The sequence below is a fragment of the Anas platyrhynchos genome, chromosome 7, assembly GCF_047663525.1.
Source record: "Anas platyrhynchos isolate ZD024472 breed Pekin duck chromosome 7, IASCAAS_PekinDuck_T2T, whole genome shotgun sequence".
Classification (NCBI taxonomy): domain Eukaryota; kingdom Metazoa; phylum Chordata; class Aves; order Anseriformes; family Anatidae; genus Anas; species Anas platyrhynchos.
The window spans coordinates 25,006,523-25,020,156 of NC_092593.1; the positions used below are offsets into that span (position 1 = coordinate 25,006,523).

General features: G+C 37.4%; 1 long non-coding RNA gene across 5 annotated transcripts in view; it reads right to left on the reverse strand.

Annotated features, from left to right (window-relative positions):
• Nucleotides 1-13,634, reverse strand: part of LOC106020349 (uncharacterized) — a 190,958-nt gene that overhangs the window by 120,408 nt on the left and 56,916 nt on the right. The gene's annotated exons all lie outside the window — the stretch shown is intronic.

The following is a 13,634-nucleotide window of genomic DNA, read 5'->3' on the forward strand; positions in this document are numbered from 1 at the left end:
CAGGAAATTTCTTTCAGTAATGTGAGATGATTTAAGGGGAAGAAGTACCATTCGTTACAGCAGTTGGCTTTAGCCACAAAACCTAGTTAAAAATGAGAGGAGCTCAGAGTTCCATATTTTGATTTGATGCATCAGGTAATAAAAGCATCAGTGATGTTTATGGCCTTAATTCCTATATCAACTAATTCTGAACTCTGTATATATGCTCTAACGCTTTATTAGAGCAACAGTAGTTGCACTTCAGGTTATAACCACATTCAGAAATGTTAGGCTTGCATACCTTTATGCATGGTCACCTATTTCATACACAGCAGAAGTCAAAGACCAAACGGACAAGCCTTTAAAGCCAATAGCAACATTCCAAATTCAAAATATTTCTAAACAGACATTTGATAAAATATTTTTGTCAAGTTGAAATTTATTAATGAGATAAATAAATCTGTAAACACTATTCTTCACTCAAGATTCCCAACATTTTCTGGTTTTCTTAGAAAAGTATAGGATATATTTACACTTCAGAAGCATCTGCCCTATTTGACTGATAACTTAAATCTTTTGAATCTGATCTCAAGTCATGCTTGCATTCATGCATTTTCAAGATGGTACTTTAACTGCTATCTTTCCATACCAGATCCTTTTGTGCAAGTAAAGAGGATCTGCACTAAAGGATCCTATGTGCTTTGTGAGAGTCTTTTTCTGATCAAGAATTTTTTTTTGTCTCAAGTCCTTTCTCCCTGTCTTAAACGAACTATTGAACCAGATAGGTGAGATACTACTAAATCAGGAAGAGAAACAAATTTAAACTATTTTCTCTTTGAATTTTAAAAATGAATATACAAAAATTAACTCAACTTACATTTGGAACAGTTTTAAAAATGCCAATGAAGCCATGGTATCCTTAATTTTTTTTTCTTTTGTTTTTTTACAGTAAGTCAGTTTGTCAGTTTGACATTGAATTGCAGTCTTAATGAAAGCTCATTGAATTTTACTCTATACTCATGAAGCAGAAAAAGCAGACATGATAAAGCAGGTCTTAAATACCCATATACATTGACATGCATTTTATACACAGCTGTCACACATCTGTTTATCCAGCATTACATGATGGGACGATGATTTTTCTTTACCCATTGTGGGGTTTTGCCATCAAAATTAATAGTAAGGATGGTTTGATCCTAGCTAATGAACCCACAGATGCTGTACATAAGCTTGTGACTAACTTCTAATTTTTTATTTTTTTAATCACAGGATAGTGACAGATGGCAGTTGGGGACATTTATCACTATGGGTAGAGGTGGCTATGAATAGTGTCAAAGATGTAAAGCAACTTGCATATCAATATATTTGCCAGCTTTGTTTCTTCCAAATGATAAAGGAAATAATGTTTTGTCTATAACCTCCAGCAACAGCTGAGACACTGATTGTTTTCCCTCTTATTTTGAGAGGAAACTTGCATTATTGTTCATTGTTTAGAAGTGCTAAAGTGTTAAAAAAAAAAAAACTTACAACCACCTTTTCATTTAGTGCAGTGGCAGCCAACAGAGGGAGGTAGACAGCACATGGGGTCAGTCTCATTGAGAGCAAGTGATAAAAAACCTTTGGGATTTTCCACGATTATATTCCTGAAAAGTTTTGTAGCTTTTTTTTTTGCCCCGCCTTCCACTATCAACCCAATATAAGAATCACAAGCCTGTAGTTTGCATGGGATAAGGCAAATCCCCTCATCAGCACTAATTAGCCCAGCTGTCAGCTCTTGAGACCTATCATATGTATTCTTCACACTATGATTTTCCATGATTCACTTGCAGGGCAATTACCATTTTCATACTTGGAATACACGAGCAATGCACATTTCAAACACCACCACTAAAAGCACTCACTGAATTGAGAACAAGCATGTCCCTACCCCAGCAGGATTGCTGCAGCCCAGCAGCCCCAGGGTTTCAATGCAAAACTGCAGTTTCCAAAGTTGCCTAAGCAACATATGCAGGCTATATGAACTTGGTAGTCAAGTAACACCCTGCCTGGTTTAATATTTTGAGCATAGGGCTGTCTCTAAGTCTAACCTTTCATAAAACTTGTGCACACAGTTAAAGTTTTGCATGAATTTCCATGATGTTGTTACCTCTCGTATTGATCTGTGGGAAAAAGCATGTGACTAGTTCCCAAATAATGCGTAGCTGAAGATCACTAGTGAGGTACCCGTACTATACAGGTGTAGAAATACCAATATAGGTTCTGCCCATCTAGACATGGCGTGCACTTGTTTCTGCAGGCTTTCCACCATTTATAAAATTTAAGTAGCTCAGATAAACGTTATCACGACTACTACATGTATATGGTCTGATGGGATAAAGTGACTGCTAAAAAATAATATTGAGGTAATATGGTCCCTTCTGGCTTTTAAAGCACCAAATAAAAGGGCAGACACATAGACTTCAGTGCTTCCTTCTGTCCAGAATAGGTAATTAGATCCTCTTCCTACAGAATATCCGTGAAACATCTGTTTTACACATCTCTATAGCCAAACCAGCCTCCGTACTCCTGCCATTTACTGGAGCAGTTTTGATATTATGAGCCCCCATTTAAAATTGTGATAGTCTGTGCTCAATGCTGCATCTCTTCTTTCTGCTGGAAGCAGAATCAGGCCATAGGGTACCTCTCACCCTCTATTACATGCTGCTCTTTTGCCAGCTGTGAATACAAGTGGAGTTTCCAATATATAATTTATTTTCTCAGTTGCTATGTAATAAGAGTTAAATTCTCTCCTCTGATCATCACACAGGTTCCCTTGAAGTCTATTCTACAATATCTGCTTGTATTAAACTCCAATTGATGTCAATAGGGGTGCCGTACTCACAGAGAGCAGGATAACTTTGAAGAGATTTGCCATGTGTTCAAAGAGGAAGAAATTAACCCTTAGCATTACATTTGCAATACTTGGCTTCTACAAAAGCTGCTCTACATTTTTTTTCTTCGTGTTTCAAAACAAATCTGTATGTGTGTGTGTATATATATATATATGTGTGTGTGTGTGTGTGTGTGTGTGTGTGTGTGTAAAATTTATTAAGAAACCTAAGATGCTGCAAAGCTTCTTTTTTCTTTTTTTTTTTTTTTAAAAAAAAAAAAAAGAGCTCATGAAAGGAAAGAATTAGAGAAAAAAATACATGCCGTTACATTGCTTATTCATTTTCTCCTAGATGACCTGGCTGATGGTGTTGTCACAGAATTATATTCTGTCCAATCCATTTAGTAAATGAGCCCAAATTCAACTCTAAGTTGCTATGCTACGTGCAGGCCTGCTGGCTATAAACTATGCAGGCACCTAAACTTAGTGATCACTGTAATTTCAAGTTAGATACTGCGGCATGGTTGGTGGTAGCTGAAACGATGCCAGTAAGCTGCATATTCTTTTAACTGACTTTAACCAAGACTGATGAATAAGCCAGACCACACACTGTTGCACATTAACTATAACATGGAATAGCAGAGCTAAATAGACATTATGTAACCGCTCCTTGAGGTCTCAAAGTTGTCCTATAAGAAACAGAAAATTAACATTAAAGGGCACTGGGCATTGTCATGCAGAAGGATGGCTAATTATTCTAGGTTGTCCTCTCCTTCCAGCAGACTCATGCTCACACTGTCTCCGGGTTGACTGGAAAGCCAGGCAAAATCCTCCACCCCAAAGTCACATACATACAGAATAAGTACTTGAGAAATTGTCCAAAATAATTCGACCTTTTGAGTACATCTTGGACAAAGCAACACAATACTCTGCATTCAGGCACGTAAGAGCATTTTCATAAAAGATAATGGTCAAGTTCAGCTATTTAAATTAAAGCAAATCAGTAGGATATTGGGTAGAAAGCTTCAGGAGACAGGAGTTGGAATTGGAGGAAGTCAGCCTGCACTCCCACCACATCATTCAGGGAACCTAAGCAAGCAGCAAGCAACAGTGCCTCAAACAGCTAAGGGGCTTGTAGGGTTTGCAGTACTCAGTGCTGGCATTGCATGCATGACTGGGGCCAGCTTGGCAGCAATATTAGGGAATAACATCAAGAAAGCCTTGCTGGACAGCCTCTCTTATTACAGTCCTAAGGCAATTACTCTGTAGTTTCAATGTGATTGATGCCCTTCTCCTTGAGCAAATGATAAAGCTGCTTCCTCAAAGTAATTCAGTGCTCCATCTACCAACAATATCATACACCCATAAATAAAGGCTTAGCCACCAAGAGCAATGGTACATTTACATGTACTGGTGCTGGTAGAGGGGAAGAATTTTTCAGCAATGAATGAACAACAGCCCAAAGAGATATTTTGAAAGCACAGTTGGAGAAGCAGCAAAGAAACATTTTAATACCGCCTCTGAGTAATTACACTCCAAAAATAAAACCAGCTAGTGAGGCTCCAGATAGAGGGGGAGGAGAGACCAAAGATTAGAAGTCACTAATCAATCTATGTGGAGTTGGGATTATTTTCTAATTAATTCAATGTGTGTTTAAAAAAAAAAAAAGTGAAATGAATATGAAAAAGCACTATGAATATCAATCCCTTTTCCATAAAAGCTAGCCATCTTAATTCATTTCCTGTACAAGTTTATTACAAGTCTAAATTAGACTGCATAAATAACTTTAATCTTCCACAGGAATTCCCTGTCTCATACTTCCTTTTTGCTTCTGTTGATCTTTTCATATATGAAACATAAAACTCTCCTAGAGGAAAAACGGGAAGAGGAAATGCAAATGCCTGTATTGCAGTGATGCAATCAATAACTACTATCCTGTTTGAATCAGCTGTGAAGCATTTGAAAGGAAATCCCTTCCTGACTGCACAATGTCAATGGCAAGAGACTTACAGTCTTCAGCAAGATCAGGTTTTTCACATCTGGGAACTGAAGAATTTGGTGGAAATAGACTTTGAGGACACTGAATGTTGGACAGCAATTTCTTTGATGGTTTTGTTGCTCTTACACATCAGTAAATTAATCTATAAATGATGAGTACAACTTGTACCTAGGTAAATGCCTAACAGAAGTGCAAGGTATGGAGCAGAAGACAGCAGACCCCACAGGGCACAACCCTTCAGAGCCAAGGGAGAAACCTAGCAGCAGCACCGAAGTCTCCACACCATGAAAAATGCTAAATCTGCTTTAAAGGTGTTCAAATATTAGTAACCAAGAATGCCTTTAAACCCAAGCTTGATTAATTACTTCATTTAAGAGTGGGCATGGTTTGACTGAAGACCTTGCAAAGGGACCAAAACTTTGAGTAAGCCAAGCTCACATCTGCTGAGAACCAGGAAAGAAACATTTGCAAAAACCTACAGGGGCTGAGGAAGAAAAGCCACAGCATTGCTTGCCCCAAAGCTGGTGCTCTCCTACGTGCAAGGGTGCATGATATTATATCATGGGGTGTCCAGAAGGGTATCACCAGCTCCCAGATTTTACAGAGCTGGGTCAATATTTATTGGTTTTCCTTGAGTCACTTCCCACAAGCAATAATAAAATAGATGTCCACGTTCAAGGTACGTGTATCCACCTCTTAAGCTTGAACTACTGTTTCTATCAATCCAGGAGTAAATGTTACAGAATTACTATTAAGTCACAGCTGACATCAAAATAATAAAAATTCAATGTTATTAATTTCCTAATAAGTCAGTTTTAAGCTGCAAAATAAATATAGCAGATAAGTCACAAATCCAAGGCAATAGACATCTTTTGTAACAGTCCTAAATCAAGAGATTGAAAGAAATGGCTAAAAAGTAATGAAAAAGCACAATATTCACTTTTCTCCTGAAAAAGACATTCTTTTAGCTCGTTAAAGACACGCGTCCATTATGGTCTTAAACATCAGTAGGGGCTGCCCTGTGTGGGACAGAAATGAAGAAATACTCTGAATACAATATGGGGCTTCTCCTCCAGGTCTCACTCTTATGAAGACTTGCATTTCTTGCCCCACTGAACTCCACCCTAGCACAAAGCAAAGCTGCTAGTAAGGTGTTATGCTTCAAAATGTCACTATTCTCAAAAGTTAGGAGTGGTAGAGCTAACCAGAACAGGCAGGATAATGATTTCTACAATCTATAAACACCCAATGTACTTGCAGCATGCTGCTACCCAAGTAGACAATTTGTGTTTATGATGTAGACAAGACAAATCCAGCTACTAATTAGCACATGTGCAAGGAATACAAACTGTAGCATACTTATATCACAGAACTGGCCATTTACCACTCATTTTCATGTTTTTAATGTGATTGCATTTTCCTTTTCATCCAGTACTACGGTTAGCAATAGTTTTCTTCAAGTGACTAAACCCTAGCATCTCCTCAGATGCATTTTAATACCCTCTGAAAAAAGTCAGGAGTTGGAAAAACTCATGACAGAAGAGTATGCCAGTAGACTAGGTGGCTCTTGCCTCTTGACTCCTTCCAGCCTGTGACAGCAATCTCCAGGGAATGATCAAGAAGCCCTAAGTTAGAGCCCTGTTCTGAATTTCTGCTGACTGACTAGAAAGGAACTTCAGTAGTCCAAGTTTAGGTAACACCAATTTCCTCCCTTGCCCATCACACTTAAGTGGGGTCCCCAGTAATTCACATTCAGGTTTCACACTGAAATCATTAAACCTGCAAAGATTTAAAGCTAAAAAATAGAAATATGTATCATCTAGTTTCTGGCCCACATGAAACATCTGCTCTGACTGCAACTGGCCAGTCGACTCACTGACCTACCCCAAAATTTAACATAATTTGTAAGAAAGTACATGACTTTTTCAGTGGTAATTGTTTAAAGAGGATAAACTGAAATAATTACAATCTAAAGAAATAATTTCCCTTCACAGAGAAAGCTTTCTGACAGTTTGATAGTAAAAATTAAAAAGAGAAAAAAATATGCAAGACTCCTTTACAAGGGGGTGTACAAGTAACTCCCCCCTCCATTTGGGCTGCCAAAATGAGCCACTTCAGATCAAATAAGGATCTGTATCACTGGAGTAGCAACTAATTTGAACAACATATCTATCATTGATGGTTTACCCAGGCACAGCAATCACTGCTGCATTTTTCTTTACATTAGCCTATAATTTCTTAGCATATTAAACATCATAAACCCAAATGCTATTTCAATTGTCCATTTTATTGTTTATAACTTAGTTACTAGCTGCCAGTAAATACTCCCTGCTTCTCCCTCATTCCTCTACAGAAGCCAGTTGCTAGACCACACAGGAACAGGTAACACTTGCTGCTGAAACTCAAAACGGCATTTCGCTTGCAGTGGACAACTTCAATTTACTGCTGTTTAGCTTTATATTCCACATAGATCTCCCTTAAAACCTTTCCAAGGCTTCAGCCAAGTGCTCATAAAATTTCTCCTGCCAAAGGCTGAAACTTGAGTTGCACGAGTTAACACATGCTGAGCAACTAACTATGACGCTGCCAAGGAGAAAACAACTAGAAAGACTTCAGTCATTTCCAGAGGCAAGTTGCTTTACACTTCAACAGTAAATTGAATTGTCGCACACTTCCTCTGGCTAGCGGGACAGAGAGAGAAAGGAGTTTATAACTTTAGTTTACTGAGTGAACTGCCTAAACACACTTAACTTTTGTTGTAAATTTGATATGAAGGATTAAGGTTGCGAAATGGCCAGTGCTATTGCTGGTGACTGCCCTGAAAGTCTTTAGAAAGAGGCAATTTGAAGACAATGCAGGCTTTAAAGCTACCAAATTATTGAAGCTTCTTTTTCCCATTTTATTACACTTGATAAATTAACTCACACACAATTCATGATTTTAAAGTAAAAGAGTTTTGTAAACTGCAATAATTTTAAAAATCAAATTAGCTACTTCTTCCATAGATGACTTTGGTACATAGCAGGATATGAAGGAGGGATTTAATTGTTCTCATTGGAAAATAACGTTTCCTTCCTTAACAAAGTGACCCTATTATAAGGGTTTATAGGTTTCTTCAGTCTACGTACATTAGCAAAGGTGATTTGCTGTGATCTTAATTTACGTCTACAAAAGATAGAAATTCAGTCCAAGGAGTCCCTTTTCCTGTCCCCACTGAAAACAAAGGTGTTATAATATTCTTATAACAGTCAAGTTTTTAACTATTTCTAATATCACTACATCTAGAACTAGAGCACTAATTCACCTGAAGGGAGACCAAACTCAGCACCATGCACATGTGAGTGTGCTTCTTCACTGTGTTGACCCACAGGATAATCCAGTTCTATTAATAGATTTAAAAAAAAATACATATGAGAGCAGAGATTTGAGGGCCTGGAGTAGGACTGCAGATTACATTGAGCCATTTTTTCTTCATATCTATTTTCATATTCTGGAAGATCAAAAAATCCCACCATTTTCTATAATTGGAAATAAAACATGCCTGGACACTAGGTCATTCACCCGACAGTCTGCACTTCGTATTTGGTGCCTGTGGTGTAACCTGCCTTACCTTCTGCCTCATAACCAGCTGTTTATTGGTGTTGCAGGATGCCAGTGTCTGAACCCTGAGAAGCTGACATGTAAGGAAGGATCAGGGAGAGAAAGGGAAGATATCTCTACTGAACATTTTGCACTGCTAGCCCTTTGTGAAGAGCTCAGACAGTAGCTGCAGGAGACAAACACGTATTCATATTTGAATAACTCAGTCATTTTTTAGTTTCACAGCTCATTTATTTTTCCAAATAAGAAATTCTGTTCTTCCTCTGGTACCAGTAATTTGAAAGGCAATATGAATATACATGTATTTTGAATCACTTATAAATAGAGTTACAGAAAAATAACGTGTTTTTTTTTTTTTTTTTTTTCCCCACTGGCATAGTTCAAAGTTCATGGAAATAAGGGAGTGATTTCAACTGCAAATTATGTCTGCTGCGACAAAGCCTACAGGTTGAAAGGTTGATTCCATCAACCTTTCTTACACCACTATGAAAAAACTATGAAGAAACACCGAGGTATGCAAGCTCAAGTTTTCTGCTGTGTTGTGTCACGGCTTTACAGAGGGCTGACAGCACAAAGCAGCCGAAGATCTCAGGGAGTAGCACGTGACTAAGATAGGGCAGAAAGAAGAATGCAGCTTTTTATTATTCCAGAATCAAAAAATAAATAAATCATGACTGGGTTCTAATTTTACTCCTCGTTGTCAACCACTACACTACAAGTTATTTTAAACATATGTTGCCTTATCATTTTATGACCTATTCCCTGTTAAATCACATTTCTATTATTTAGGGAATTACAATATTTGTACAGTTTATACACATGTAACACAATAGGATTTATGCAATATGAAAGGCATTAGTGCTTTAATTAGCAGAAGCTGCACAACCTCTTAAGTATCAGTTTCTAGTCATTCTTTTAACCCAAACATTTCCATGCCCCATGTTAAAGCTCCCAGCACACAGCCAAGTTTGATCTGTGCAACAGACAGCAGTTGCTGCTGCTTAAGGTTCTGGAAATCCCAGAAAGTATATGTATATTCTCTTATGTTGGAGAAGAATACATATAGTTATATTTCAGAGGGGGGAAGCAATAAAGTTTTACTGACCAGCACTCACTTTTGGTGTACAGGAAGGGGATTAATTACATAAAAACACTTTCAATTTCTTTATGAAAACATAAGTGAGTACTCCTCAAGCTTTCCAAAAGAGAGTAAAGTTTTCAATTCCTATTTACTTTTGCTGAAGACTATCTTAATTCATCTCACATTGGAAAAACTGTTAATTCACTTCCCAGTTCAAGCCTCAAACTTCTTTCTCAGAACTTTTATTTGCCAGGTGTTGACAGGTCAACTTGTAACATTTTTACCATTATCAATGGAGCCATAAGGAGAAGAAATAACATCTAATAATTACATTAGCAAAACAAGTTTTACTGTTTCCATGTTCAGGGTGGTTTGTTGGAGTGCTATGTCCACAGAAGTGCAGAGTTTTGTATCTTGTTGGACTACCTCCCCATGGCAGGTTTACTTCCAAACAAACACTGAGATCAGTATGAAATGCTCCTACAGGTATAGCATTGTAGGAATAAAACCATTTGTGCAGATAGATCAAAGCACCCCCATTTGTGACCACAACTATTGAGAGACTCCTGGAGACCAAGAGGAACCTACTCAGGGACAGCTGCAGAACAGCACCTCCCAAGCAATGCATTTGAGACTGCCATCTGATCCAACCACACCAGGCAGCCAAGGATGCTACAGAGTATTTAGGACAAAGCCAATTGCCTCACCTGCTTTACTACAAGCTGTTTGATTTATAAATCACGAGTCTGTAAGTAAAGAAAACATGCATCTCTGCGGCAAAGAAAGGAATTTATCTTATAAGGCTTATTGTGATTCAAAATCTTTTACAATATTTAAATAATGTTGTTATGATTGGCTTTCCACAAAGCTATTATTAGGTTAATGTTATGATTTCACTTTGTCAGCTCAATGAAATTACATATTGATGCCTTGCTTTTCCACAGCAGCTTACCCTGCTGTGTTTATTTTGCTTGGCAGCTAGATTTCGACTTTTAAATAAGTGTGCAAGTTGGAAAGAATGAATTCCTTTAAGTAATCTTTTATAAATAAACAAAAGATCACACACACACACAAAAAGTATTTTTCTGATGCCTTGAGATTCTCTGACGTGGCGGTAAACTCCTCAGAAAACAGACAAAATTATCTGTGAAACAACATTAAAAATGGAAAAAGAAGTATGCAAATTTTAAAGTGTCTGCTTTCCCCAGTGCAATAAGACAATATTAATACTTATTTTTCTGGTCCAAACATCAGAGTTACAACAGAGTTACAGTTTACTGCAGCAAATTTATACGTTAAGAATAAAGGTCATGTACCCCTGTCTCCCAGTGAAGGGAAACACGCATTTGCTGATGACTTCTGAAAATATTATCTTGCACAGTACCTGGGTTCTCCTGACAGTATGTCTGCATTAACACACTGAACAACCATTAACTGTTGGATTTAGTATTCTCTCTAGTGTTTGTTTTTTTTTTTTTTTTTTTTTTCCCCTAGAAATATTCTTAAATTTTCTGTTGAAATAATAATTGTTTAGGTGATGTGGTTTTGTCAAATAGTTTCTTAATACTTTGCATTCTGGGCTGGTAGTTCTGTTTACAGACTTTTTAATGATTGCATTTAGAACAGCCAATTAAAGATAAGTCCATAAAGCAGATCAGGTGCTTTTTCTTCAAAATTGTCCTGCAAGGGTAATACTAAAACCTGCCTGAATAGGTAACATGCATCCTGAAGAGTTTTATTTATATTATTAGTCTCATCTGCCTGACAGGGAATGCCAGCTCCCAGATCCAAAACAAAGGACACCGTAGTACAAACAGTGTAGTTTTGTACTTCATGACATAATACCAACAAGTCATTTTAGTACCATTAAAATATCACTGTGCTTGATTCCTTGCTGCATTAAAATTACTTTAAGAGACAGTTGTTTAGCTTTTCATGCCGCCTATTGATCATATTTCTCTCTTTCAACAGAAACAAAGAATTAAAACATCGTTGCATGGGGAGACTATAGAACATACTGCAAATGTTGAGTCAAGAAAGCAAAAGAGAGCTGGGGGAAATGAATGCATCCTGCTCAGCAGATTCATAACTTCATTTGACTCTTTCACTTATAAAAAAAATCATCATCATGTTTCTCCACTTCTAATTGTCTTTTTGTACTAACCAGCTCTATTTTCTTCTCTTCACAGTATGCAGCTTTGAGCATATATTCATTATGAATATTCATATATTCATAACGGAGCAAATACGGAGCTCTCCCCTCCACTACATGTGAGGTCTTTTCTGTAGCGCTGCCATTCAATTCACTGGTCTATTCGGGAACTCAAAACATAGAAGGTGCTGCTGAATGTATAGCTGGCCATAATTTAGTAAGAATGTTCTCTGCAAGATTGCTAACTAATGAAATAATATGTTTATTAAAGTTATTTTACAGTCCTTGAATGATGTTTAAGGAGCTTAAACACAAACACTGAATCATGACAACCTATAAATGATCTATTTTAAGGTATTCAACAAAAGGAAGAACTATGCTGTTACACAGCACTGCATGAGCAAACCCAGCAGGACAGTGAAGGCCAGGACTATAGAGGTGTGCTGGGCATACCCTCACACCACTATGTGAATATATTTGACTAGATAAGAGTATTTTCTAAGACAACAATTAGAACTACAGAAGACATCCTCTGCTCCTAACTTCAATGAGCAAACAGACAAAAGAAAAAATGCAGACATATAGGAGCCAAACCTGCCCAGAGCTGTAACAAATGTCATGAGCACACACCACAGAAATAATCTGTAGCATCTAACAGCATTATGCCGAGATGTGCTTCAACTTGTTGGTAGCACAAAATAGCAACTGGTTAATTTGTTACCCCCAAGTTCTCCTGGATATGATAATTCATGTCATATTTCTGAAGAAATCCATGCTTCCTCAGAAACTTCAAGTTTTTCAAAAGCGTAGTCAAAAGTAAGGAAAACAAATGACAATTAATATTTGATTGCTGATATCTGTTCGAGGAAATGTGCATAGGGAAACGTGCTAATCTATCCCCAAATCCAGAAGCCACAATCACATGGGTGAATAATGGGACTCTGCTAGGAAGAGGAGGAGCATTCTCCCTCCACTTTCAGCTGGCCAAGGACAATGCCACCTCCCAGCACAAAGCAGATCCACAGCTAGGGATCAGTGTCATGCTTTTTTTTTTTCCCCAGGGCCCTAGGTTAATCTCGAAGGTGAGTTACAATTTCCAGCATTGCTGCCAATGACCAACCTGTCTTGATTTATTACAAAAAACTATTTGAAGAGAAACAAACCAAGTCTGCTACAAGCCAGAACTACACAAAATGTAAAAGGATTCAGAATTGTCAGAGTTGATCCCTCACAAGGAAGCCAACTGGGTTAATGAAATCAGCTCAGCTGACAGCACAGTTCCAGTGTCAATTAAGACAGGACATCAGGGAATTTCAGTTAAGTGATCCAGATATGACGTCTGCTAGTAAGATTTATTCATTGTTTTAAAGGTTCTCTGTTACAGTTATTGGGGTGGAAGAGAAAGACTGAAAAATTAATTATGAGAGAACTAGAATTCATAAATAATGACCTAAAGATACACAAACACAAAAATCAGTTGCTACATAACCTTACTATGTAAGACACAAACTGGATCCGGACTCTAAATGTCAGAGTTAAGAAAGCCTTCCTTCAGAGATCTGCTAGCTAGCATTTTTTCCAACATGTTTTTTAATATCACATTTTACAGAATGTGATATCACTTACAAACACTCTTATTTCGTGTAGACTTATTAGTTTTCAACTTGAAATATACTTTAAAATGTCATTGCTGGTAAGACTTTACTTTTTATATGCAAACATAAACGAAGACATTTTCTGATGCTTTCTACTAGATTTCTGTTCTCCTCTATCATCACCCATATCACAAGTCCAATTACTTCAAGCAAAGTAAACTTGTTATTTAACTAATGGGGACATTCAGAAGAGTTCACATTAGCCATATGGCTGTATGCTTTCATCTCAAAGTGGCCTTGGCTCAGCTTAAGGTAGGTCCTTAGTGAAAGTGGTTCATTTTCATATCTTTCATTAACTG